The sequence below is a fragment of the Mastomys coucha genome, unplaced genomic scaffold, assembly GCF_008632895.1.
Source record: "Mastomys coucha isolate ucsf_1 unplaced genomic scaffold, UCSF_Mcou_1 pScaffold16, whole genome shotgun sequence".
NCBI classification, from domain to species: Eukaryota; Metazoa; Chordata; class Mammalia; order Rodentia; family Muridae; genus Mastomys; species Mastomys coucha.
This window is the reverse complement of record NW_022196898.1, coordinates 102,927,994-102,938,653: the sequence shown is the minus strand read 5'-3', so window position 1 is coordinate 102,938,653 and position 10,660 is coordinate 102,927,994. Positions and strand designations below refer to the sequence as shown.

The window sequence follows — 10,660 nt, the reverse complement described above, 5'->3', positions numbered from 1 at the left end:
TTCAAGGCCAGCCAGGTCTACAGAGTGAGTTCCAGGACAGCCAGGGCTACACAGAGAAACCCTGTCTCTAAAAACCAAAAGAAAAAAAAAAAGTTCTTAAAACAGATGTTTTCTGATAAAGTAATACAAGTCATTCAGAGAAAAGATATAAGGGCTTTGGTTCAAATTGTAGCATAGTCTCTTACTACTTGATGACCTTTGTCATTCTTTTGAAGTTTTCAAGCCCCTAATTTTCACTTCTGTGAGCAAAGGTGATTGTGCTTAAATGACAGATCATTCATAGAACTTTACAAGTGGCATCAGATACCCATGAAAGCTAGTGCATATGTCTCCATCTTAGACAAGCTGTCCTACTATTCTGCTTTGCATTTCTTGGGGAGAAAAACTTCATGATACAAACTCCCTATCAGTAAACTTGTCCATTAAAATACAAATAGACATTAGCAAAGAACCAGGTGGTTTTTTCATAGATCCATAGGTAATTATACTATGGTGATCCATGCTTACATGTTATAATGATAAATTATAAATATAGCATAAAATATATTTTATATTATATTAATACATTATATTAACATTACATAATATTATATATTAACCTAAATATAAAGTAAAGTGGTACAAATATTTCAATTAATTATGATTCTTATGACTAGTTATTTAAAGTTCTTTCTTATGAACAATTAGTTTGATAGGACAACATTGATCAGGAAGAATTGACCAATGGTCACTTTATGTCAAGCCTGAGATTTTCTGTGTCACCAGTATGCCTAGTGTTTATTTACTTTCACTGATTATATATCCACACAGCTGACAAGACATTCTACTCATGTCTTTCTAGCTAATAGATACCAGGAGTGGCTGACTTATTTGTGGCAGAGATAAAGGATAGACACAAAGACATTTCCCCAACCTGAAAAGTTGGCCACTTAGAAATGCTATCAATAAGGAGAAGTCCTCATCAACACACTGTTGTCTAATGTTACTGAATAGAGACAGACAACTTTAAAAGACATGATAAATCTTCCAAACCCTATTCATTCTTCTGACTGCAAATTTATTTCTTTATCGAATAACAGCCTTTACTCTTGCTTAATTTTCATTGTATTAATAATTCTTCATAGTAGTCGTCATCGCAAAGTGGCAGGAGGGAACAAAAGAGGATCTTTTGCTGCTACTGAACAAATTCATATCTGAAGGAAGAATTTATTCAGAATAAATGTTAATAAAATGCAAGTGCAGATTGCTAGATAATGTTGCAATGCATCTATATATAGATAATCAAAAAGAGCTGCTGCAGCAGATAAAATCTGGTATTATTTATGATTAATATTTAATTTTTCAATTTCAAGAAATTTACCACCAGTAAAAAGGCTATGATTGAAGCGGACCTCAATGTTCCTCTTAGTCCAGTAAGAACATAAATAAATATATAATTTAAAATGCAAATGTGTTTAATTTCATTGATAGATGCTAAAAGTTAAAGAATCATCTTGATGAATAATTCTACTTAAGATCAATAAAGCCTCAGTCACAATACTGACTGTCAAATGGGAGCATGCAAATGAGGAAAAACAAAGAAAGTATGAGGTACTATTTAAATTCAGTTTTTACCGATACATCTTCCTGGAGCTTCAGTAAGTCACCATGTATTTAAATAAAGAAGACTGAAATCAAAAAGGAAAAATACCAGCAGGAAGCTCATATCAAGTTTCTGACATTTGTCAGACCTCCTAATGATGCCTTGGTTCAGAGACGTGAGTTTTTCAACTCTCCTAAATAAATTCTTGGTTATATACTTGTGCAGAGACTATGAAAGCTGTGTGTTTGTTGTTTTAATGGTGGGAACTATAAGAAAATATATACAATTCACTTAAATGTATATTTAAGTGAAAATATATATATATATATATATATGTATATATATATATATATATATATATTGGTTTTTCAAGACAGGGTTTCTCTGTATAGCCCTGGCTGTCCTGGATCTCATTCTGTAGACCATGCCTGGCTCTGCCTCCCAAATGCTGGGATTAAAGATCATGTGCCACCACCACCTGGCTTGGCATTTTCTGCCTGACATCTGAAAGTATTTGAATTTCATTCTCTAAATATATTTAAATGAGCCGGGCAGTGGTGGCGCATGCCTTTAATCCCAGCACCTGGAGGCAGAGGCAGGCAGACTTCTGAGTTCGAGGCCAGCCTGGTCTACATAGTGAGTTCCAGGACAGCCAGGGCTACACAGGGAAACCCTGTCACACACACAAAAAAAAAAAAAGGAGAGAAAGAAAGAAAGAGGGAAAGAAGAGAGAAAGAAAGGAAGGAAATGCTCTCATATAACCCACAGCAGTGGAAACTCTGCGACCAAGAGTAGAGACAGCACATCATGTGTAAAAGCGTTAACATTCAAACATATACCCAACACCTACATTTATGAATCTCCTCAGTCTCAAACATTATCCAGTTCTATGCATTTCTATGACTTTAGACTGAGCTGAGCATTCAGGATCAGATACTGCTGGCTAAGACAGTGCAGCCTCCACTACAGTGCCTTCCTTTTCTCATAACTAAGTGAATATTAAGATATTAAAGCAAAGGTGGAATTGTCAAATCATCCTGAAACATAAGCCACAAAACCCTGTCATTCAATCTAATAGAAAATGAATTGGAGGAGAACAGAAAAATATTTTTTGTGGGGAAAAATACAATGTCTTAAATGAGAGATAACATGAAAGAAATGAGAGAAAATCACCCACAAATCTTATATTCTAAATATATAAACAGACTGAAGAAATTAACTTGTTAAAATATTTCATTGGGTTTTTCAAATCATCTCAGAAAGTATTTTAGGAAGTAGAGCTTTTCTGTTTTTCTTTTCACATTTATGTCAGTTTTGGGGTTTGGGAGTAAATTTACTTCACAGGTGCTGAAATGAGGGAAATCCTTGAAAAACTCCAGAACAGCATCCTTCCTCTCTTTCTACAACCCAAACACGCTCTTTAACCATGGAGCCACCTGATAGCCCACATTTCAGATTTTACTGGTTTTTTTTGGGGGGGGGAGGAAATAAAAGAATAACCAAGTCCCCATGCGTCCCAGACACTGTACCTTTTCTCTCATGCTGTTTCTGTAACAAAATCATCTTGTTGCCAGCAGATACTCTGCTGCCCTGCTTCTCTGTTCCACGCGCTTTGCTACCAACAGGGTATAACATGGGTCACTACAACTCTTAGCCAATAAAGGCATATTTGTAAAATCATGTATTCTGAAAATTATCACTCTGCTCCTATTTTACTTACTCTATTTTCTTATTGTTTTCATCATCACATCAGCAAATGTTTAGAACAGGAGTTGTCAGCAACAGAGGGTTTTTAAAAAACAGTCACATTATAAAAAAATGAAAGTAATAAAAAAGAAGAAAAATATAAATAGCAATTTTAATAATAATAAAAACAGTCTCATTGAAAGGGAAATAAAAGTTATCATTTTACTAAGATGCAAATGCTTTGTTAGCTCAGGTTCTATCCACATCTTAAAATCCACTGAATGTTTCTTTATAGACTCACCAGGTTTGAAAAGAAGAACAGAGGAGGTGGGTAACTTTACAGCTTCTTCTTCCATCTTATCCGAGCCTCTATGCATCACTACATATTGATACTGTGCACTCTCAGCTTCACTCCCAATGCTTCTAACAGGAACAATTTCTCATGCCCATACCCAGGAAGCCATATACACATATTGGTTCTCAATACTCTAAGCCGTCTAGGGCAATTAGACAACAAAAGAAGAAGGTCAAATGGATACAGATTGGAAAGGAAGAAGTCAAAATATCACTATTTGCAGATGATATGATCGTATGCTTAAGTGGCCCCAAAAATTCCACTAGAGAACTCCTAAAGCTGATAAGTTTTACCACTGGCCACAGCTGTCTGGGAACACTTAATTGTCTGTTTTTCATAGTCTAAGAGTGGGCTATTATCATTTCAAGGGTATTGGCTTCTGTTTCCTTCAAGGACAGGAGCCATCTGCACTGGAGACATGTTGGTTGTTAGTCAAAAGGCATGTGAGTTTCAATGACATTGAAAGACTGGAGAATCTTAGAATGAGGGCACATAATAGAAATGTATGTATAATGTGTAACCTTTACTTAAAGAAGGCATAAGAAGTCTCTGTGAGCCAGGAATGTGGACTGGTCAGTTCCAGGAACAGGATAGTGGTTAGCTATTAAGAAGATAACATTGCCCAGAATAAGGAACAGGACAACGGTCAGCCATTGAGAAGATAGCATTGACCAAACCACAGGATATTGGTCATCTAATTAGTCCTAGGAGCAATCAGCCATTAAGAAGATAACATTGACCAAACCACATTCCTCTAGACAATGAGTGTGCAGGATGAAATCCTTGTGACCAGACTCAGCTAGGTAGTGGGTTCCTTTGGAATTTTCCATTGTTCCCTTGTTATGTTTCCCTGGTAACCCCTTCACCCCCCACCCCAGTTTCTGTTTTTTTCCTTTAAATACCGCTTACTCCTCTTGCTTGTGATCGAACTCCTCTGGCCTGCCAGGCTATGAGTTCGACCCCAGATCTGGAATAAACTTCCTGTGATTATAGCAAGTTCGGTCTCTCATGAGTCATTGGGTGGTTGCGTCATCCCGAGACTTGAGTAAGGATCTCCCCAGTTCTGGGGGTCTTTCAACATGAGACTAGGCTATGCTGTTTTTCCTCTGCTCCCAAGGCTGGCATTTGCACCCCTGGGGTGGGGGGAATTTTCAGGGGAAGGGAGTGCTAACTTGCTGTGGCTCCATGTAGGATCAGGAGAGTGTAGGATTTGTTGTGCAGGTTTCTCATGTCCCTTTCACATGATGCCCTTAAGCTTTCAAATCTAGTCAAGAAAAGTGGTTAAAGAAACAAAATAGAAAGTGACATGTGTTGTGTAGTTCAGCTACAAGTGACATCACTGGGTTTTTAGCTCATGGGGCATGATAAGAGAACATGAAAGACATAAGAGTCCATATGTGATACAGTTTGATGTGAAATATTTCCACTGGCTCATATTTTGAACAAAAGACCACAGTTGGTGAAACAACTGGAGGAGTTTGTAGAACCCTGAGAGCCTTGGTCAGGGAAAACATTGAGTTTCATAGACATTTCCTGCCTGGTTCACAGAGATTAAGCCAGCAGCCCCATAGCCTCCTTCCTCCGGCTGCACCCACTGCCATACCTCAACGATGCTTTCACACCTGGAAAAAATAGACAAATTTCCCGTATGCTGCTTTTTTCCCAAATACTTGGCCACAAAAAACAAGAAAGGAATACACATGATTAGTAGATGCTGAAATAAACAATTACATGAAAGCTTGAGGTTCATTCCTTATCCATAACAATAATAAAGCATGCAAAGGAACATCCCAAGTAAGTAGTCTAGAACCGTCCATGCTAAAGTTCAGATGTCACACAGATGGGCACAAAAGCATACATTCAGGAGAGACTGAGGGAATCCCTGTGAGTGTAAACAATGAACATTCACACTGAAAGCCTGAACCCACAATGCTGCTTATGAAAATGGAGCCCTGCTCTCTCCTGTCTTGTCCTATGCACAGAGAAAATCAGTGCGTGGGAATAAAGACCTAGGACTCTATGCAAAGATATCTCTCAAAATATGACACTGATACTTTTCAAACCTTTCAAGATTGTCACAATCAAGGAAAGGCTAAGCAACTTCTACAATTTTGGAACTTTAAGTAATCATGACATGAATACTTTTGACTGCTTTTAACAAATGTTAGATGCTAGTGAAAAAATTAAGGTGGTAAAGAGAGCATGGGAACTTTGAATTGCCTTTACAATTTTTATAAATACAGTAATTCTGAAACTATTTGAAAAAAATGCAGTCATCATTTCCAAGTAGCTAATAGTAAAATGAGTCACTGGAAAGAAATCTTACCTGGTAACCAAGATTGAACAAATCCTAATGCAGTTATGAATAGGGAAGACATAGCACCTACAAAGTTTTTCATCTGAATAGCTATCTCATAAGGCCCCAGTTTAAGTCTAGAAAGAAACATCGATTGAAATTCCAAATTATTCTAAAGGCATGTACTCAAGTATTAAAGTTCATAGGATCCATTGAAATGCTGAATGTTTCCAAACTATGATTCCAATTAGGAAAATGAATACTTGATACATAATAATTTAGTTTGGGTGATGGCATTTCTTTAAATTGGCTCCTGGGATTTTTCTTGTCACTCTGTATTAACATCTATTCATCCAATCTTTTGAGAAAGAACGAAAACTCTTCAAATTCAAATAAGAAAAGTAAAAAAATTCCATATATTTATTTCTCTAAATTGAATATAATTAATAATTCTGTGGCATGATAGCCCTAATAAAAAGATAACATGTTTCTGTATGAAAAAGTATTTTTAAGAGGCTAAGGTGATGCCTCAGTTGGTAAAACTATGGTTCAAGGCTGTGCCCTGTGCATGCATGTCTAGACCCCACACAAAAGCAGGGATCATACATTGCTATCTGACTTAGGCATTGCATGAGCACACCCTCCAAAGTAAACATACACACACATATGCACACACACAAATACACATATGCACACACATATATACACATATACATGCTAACATGTACACTTGCATGAAAAACAAACTCACACACTCATTCATGCTTACAAACACACATACACATATGCATGCACACACACACATACACACATACACATATACACATGCACACATGCACACTCACAGTGAAATAAAGTCAAACAAACTCTTGTTTAGTGCAGCCTGTTAACTAGGGAGTCCTACCCCCACTTTCATTCTGGCTTATTACTATATCTTCACTGCCTGATAACTGGCATGCTTGCAGCCCACTTTGATGTCTATGTAAAACTATGCTTCATTTTTAGTTTCCATAATAGTAAGTTAGATGTATGTTCTATGAAGTGAATTGATTGATACTGTCCTTTACTAAATAACAAATTACCCTAAAATATAGGAGTTTGTGTTGAAACACATTTATTATCCCAGTTTCTGAGTGAAGGATAAGAAATGAAATGTTTAGGTGGTTATAGCTCAAGGTCTCTTATGAAGCTACAGTCAATTTTCTTTTTTTTGTCATGCAGGACTACATTTCACCTTAAGGTCTGACTGCAAGCAATGTCTCTCAAACTGCACTTGTATGGCTGTTGATAGAACTCAGAAGACACCTGTAGACTGCTCAAGCTCACTCCTGGCAGTATGGCTACTGACTTGTCTAAAATGTGTGTGTGTGTGTGTGTGTGTGTGTGTGTAAGAGAGAGAGAGAGAGAGAAAGACAGAGTCAGAGAGATAGAAAGAAAGAGACAGAGGCAGACGCAGAGAGATTTGGAATCATAATTTTGTACAACCTATTTTGAAGTGGCATCCCGCCACTCATACCACTTTCTGTTAATCTGACAGCACATCCAGTTCATGCCCAAGAGATGAGCATTGAAGAGAAGCATAAAACCAGGACACAGGAATCATTGTGTGTCTCTTAGATGCTACCCAACACAATAGGCAGCTAAGACCTTACTTTTCTCCTGAAAAAAAACCTAGAACAAACCTGAACACAGGAATCCAGTTTCCATGATACTTTAAACATTTCTAAAATATCATTGTTTTTTAAGCACAACAAAAAATGCGGTCAAATTGCCTACTATTTATCAAAAGCTTTAAAATAAGTAGAAGCAAAAGAAAAAAATGTTAGAGAATGTAAAGAGAATAGCAATGATAGGATGACTCCATAAGTTATTACTAAAACCAGGAAAAAAAACCACACAAACTGTGTATTGCATTAATAATAATAAAGTACAAAGGAGAACATCAGCCACTAGATACATGGCCAAAGTTGCCTCAGCCTGAGACTAGCATCCACTACAAAACTGATCAGTTTACTCTGTGTGGATTCTTTCTCATGTGCATTATCTACATGTCGATGAAGATGATATACCTGTATGTACTTTAACTGTTATTCTGTCTGTATGAAATCATCTTGGGGATGCCCCATACCTGCTATGTGCTGTGGCATAATAATAGAAGTTTGGAAACAATATGTATACCCATCAATAGACATAAATGACTATGTAAACATATAGAGGACAATAGATCCCATGAGGTAGAAGAATAATTTAGTCTATGCATTGCTACGCCAAAGTCTTCAGTACATCATTTTAAGTGAAAATTCAAGGCCAACTCTAGAAGTTGCACCCACAAAGTGTCTGTGGAAGAGAAGCAGGGCATCTGTTGTCTATTATTGCTTTTGAAAACCAATAGTTGTCAGTGTTGATGGTTTAACACAACACACATTTCTGCTAAGACTACCATGGCCCAGTCTAACAACCTCCTCTCTAGAAGCTACGGAAGGGAAGTGCCCTTCCCAGATCCTTCAGGATGAGATAGAGTTAATTTGTTTGGATCTCCAGGATGGCTTGCATGCAGATTGTCATCTAGAGACACTTCCTGTTTAACAGGCTGTTGAATTTTCATTGTTTTTGTCATGTTTCATATTCAAGGAACGACGATGTGTCAATTCCTCTCATACTTTGATCTCTGCTGTTCTTCCAGTTACATCCCTGGCCTCTGCCTTTGCTCTCTCTAGTTTTATGAAGTTATTCAGCCCCATGAAATAATTCTGTGTGATGATCTTCCCCTTTGGTTTTACAGTTCTACATTTGGTGTCTTTACAAAGAACCTCACAAATTTTTCTCCAGGGCAGGAGTCTAACTGCTTTCATTGGGAACATATTCTCCAATATCTAAGCATGTGTCTTATATACACCTAAATATTTTGGAAAGATGTTTAGGAGAAAAAAACATGTATCCATAAAGAGTAATTATGAATGTGCTTCATGAAATAATTTATGATTGTGTCTTTTTTATATATTTTGTACCTAATTAAAAAATAACGGAAAAGGTAAATTGTAGCCAGACAAAGAAGTAAGACGCTTGAGCACACTTTTATTAAATTCTTTTCATGTCTCCTTTTCCTAAGCTAATGCAGCAAGTTCTTACTCATAGCTAAGACTGGGATCACTCTGACCTGTACTCTGCCCTAGAGATCCAGGGCAGTAGTACAGAGTGACTTGAGAAATGGCATGTTCTGCCTTCTTGTGATATTACAGGGTTGGCCTACCTCTTTCACATACAGCATCTTATTTTCCTGTTCAATTGATTTTATTATTACTCTATGAGGATTACCTTTCCTTTCTTTCTAACAGTCCACATGTCTATTTTCTTTGATTATCAAGAAAATATCCTGCAACTAAATTTACTAGAGCATTTAATTTACCAATCTCTGAACTCAGGTAAAATGAGAATTTATTGTTGGGATTAATACTCTTTGTACACATCACCTTTGGTTCGAAGCTCTTTAAATTGATTTCTTTTTTAACATTACACAGTGATTTAGATTAGATTTGATTGCCATATCTACAACCAGCTGGGTTCAAATATTTTTAGTTGCCATAAAACTGGTGGTTACTGAGACATACTTTCAAGCCTATTGTACAGGGAGCTATTTTAAAATGCACTTTCTTCTTCACAAAAAAGGCTCAAATTTGCCCTAATTTGATTCTTACAATCTTTCAGCTGACCACTTCCATAATCTTTCAGTTTGATCAACTCAGTCATTTGTTATGTAAAACAAGTCTGAAATGCCATATGTCTGCCCTTTGCTTGAATTAGTGAGTTTTCATTGGATGGAGGCTGGGGGCTGCAGGAAGAGGTACATAGTCAAAGACAGAGATCTAGAAAGGGCCATGGTACACCTTCAACACACCACAAGAAACAAAATCCATCTTCACTTTTCAGCTTGGCCATGTTTGATGTGCCAGTCTGAGGAGTGTTAATGCTATGAGCAGAGAAAGCAGCAGTCACATGTGACTTTCACACTGGTACTAACAGATCACAGCACAGATCCTCTGATGTATTAGGCTTGGAAAACTACTCAGCAAAATATACATACACAAGGAAGGAGGGAGAGAGAGGAGAGACATCTGAAGGAAAAGGAAAAAGAGAGGGGGACAGGAAGAAAGGGGAGGCAAGGGGAAGGGGATGAGGTATGGAAACAGAAAGGAGAGGGGATGAGAAGCTAGAGGGAGAAAACAGTTCACCATGACACATAGAAATTTATATATTTTCTTATTATTTATATTACTGAAGACTAAATACAGTTGACAGTGTGAATGAACAGAAAGCTACACACGCATGGTGGAGAAGGTTATTTTTGCATGGAACCGACCAATTATATTTACATGAACATCTGGAGCAGATTCTCAGAATTCTTAAAAACAGATGGACATGAGAAAAAAAAAAAAAAAGCTTGTGATTAGCAAAGCCCTGTGCTGATTGAGTCAGCATGCAGTCCATGTTAATGATCACTGATCTTTATTAAGTTTAAGAGACTTTTCCAAATCAAGTCTTTTTCTCTAATGTGTCACTGACTGAGAAGCCAGTATGGCTATTCCAGTGATAAACAGAACATCCCAGTAGCTAGGGCAGCATCCTGCCCGCACATGGCCTATCCCTATGCTACAATTCCAATCTGAACCCCCAGTTATATCTGTAGAGGGGAGCAGTACATTAGAGGTTTACCTCCTTAGAATCATCACACAGAGAGATTAAT

At 37.2% G+C, this 10,660-nt stretch overlaps 1 long non-coding RNA gene across 3 annotated transcripts in view; it reads right to left on the bottom strand.

Annotated features, from left to right (window-relative positions):
- The window catches only part of LOC116094414, a 42,635-nt gene extending 38,451 nt beyond the window's left edge, over nt 1-4,184 (bottom strand). Inside the window, exons 1-2 of one of the 3 annotated variants that reach the window (XR_004120098.1) lie at nt 4,145-4,184; nt 3,570-3,765 (exon numbers count right to left, since the gene is read on the bottom strand). This is a non-coding gene — a long non-coding RNA (uncharacterized LOC116094414). Of the gene's footprint in view, nt 1-3,111; nt 3,216-3,569; nt 3,766-4,144 lie in introns of those variants that run through there. The other 2 variants (XR_004120099.1, XR_004120100.1) reach the window with 2 other exon arrangements.
- Nucleotides 4,185-10,660: the final 6,476 nt, after the last annotated feature.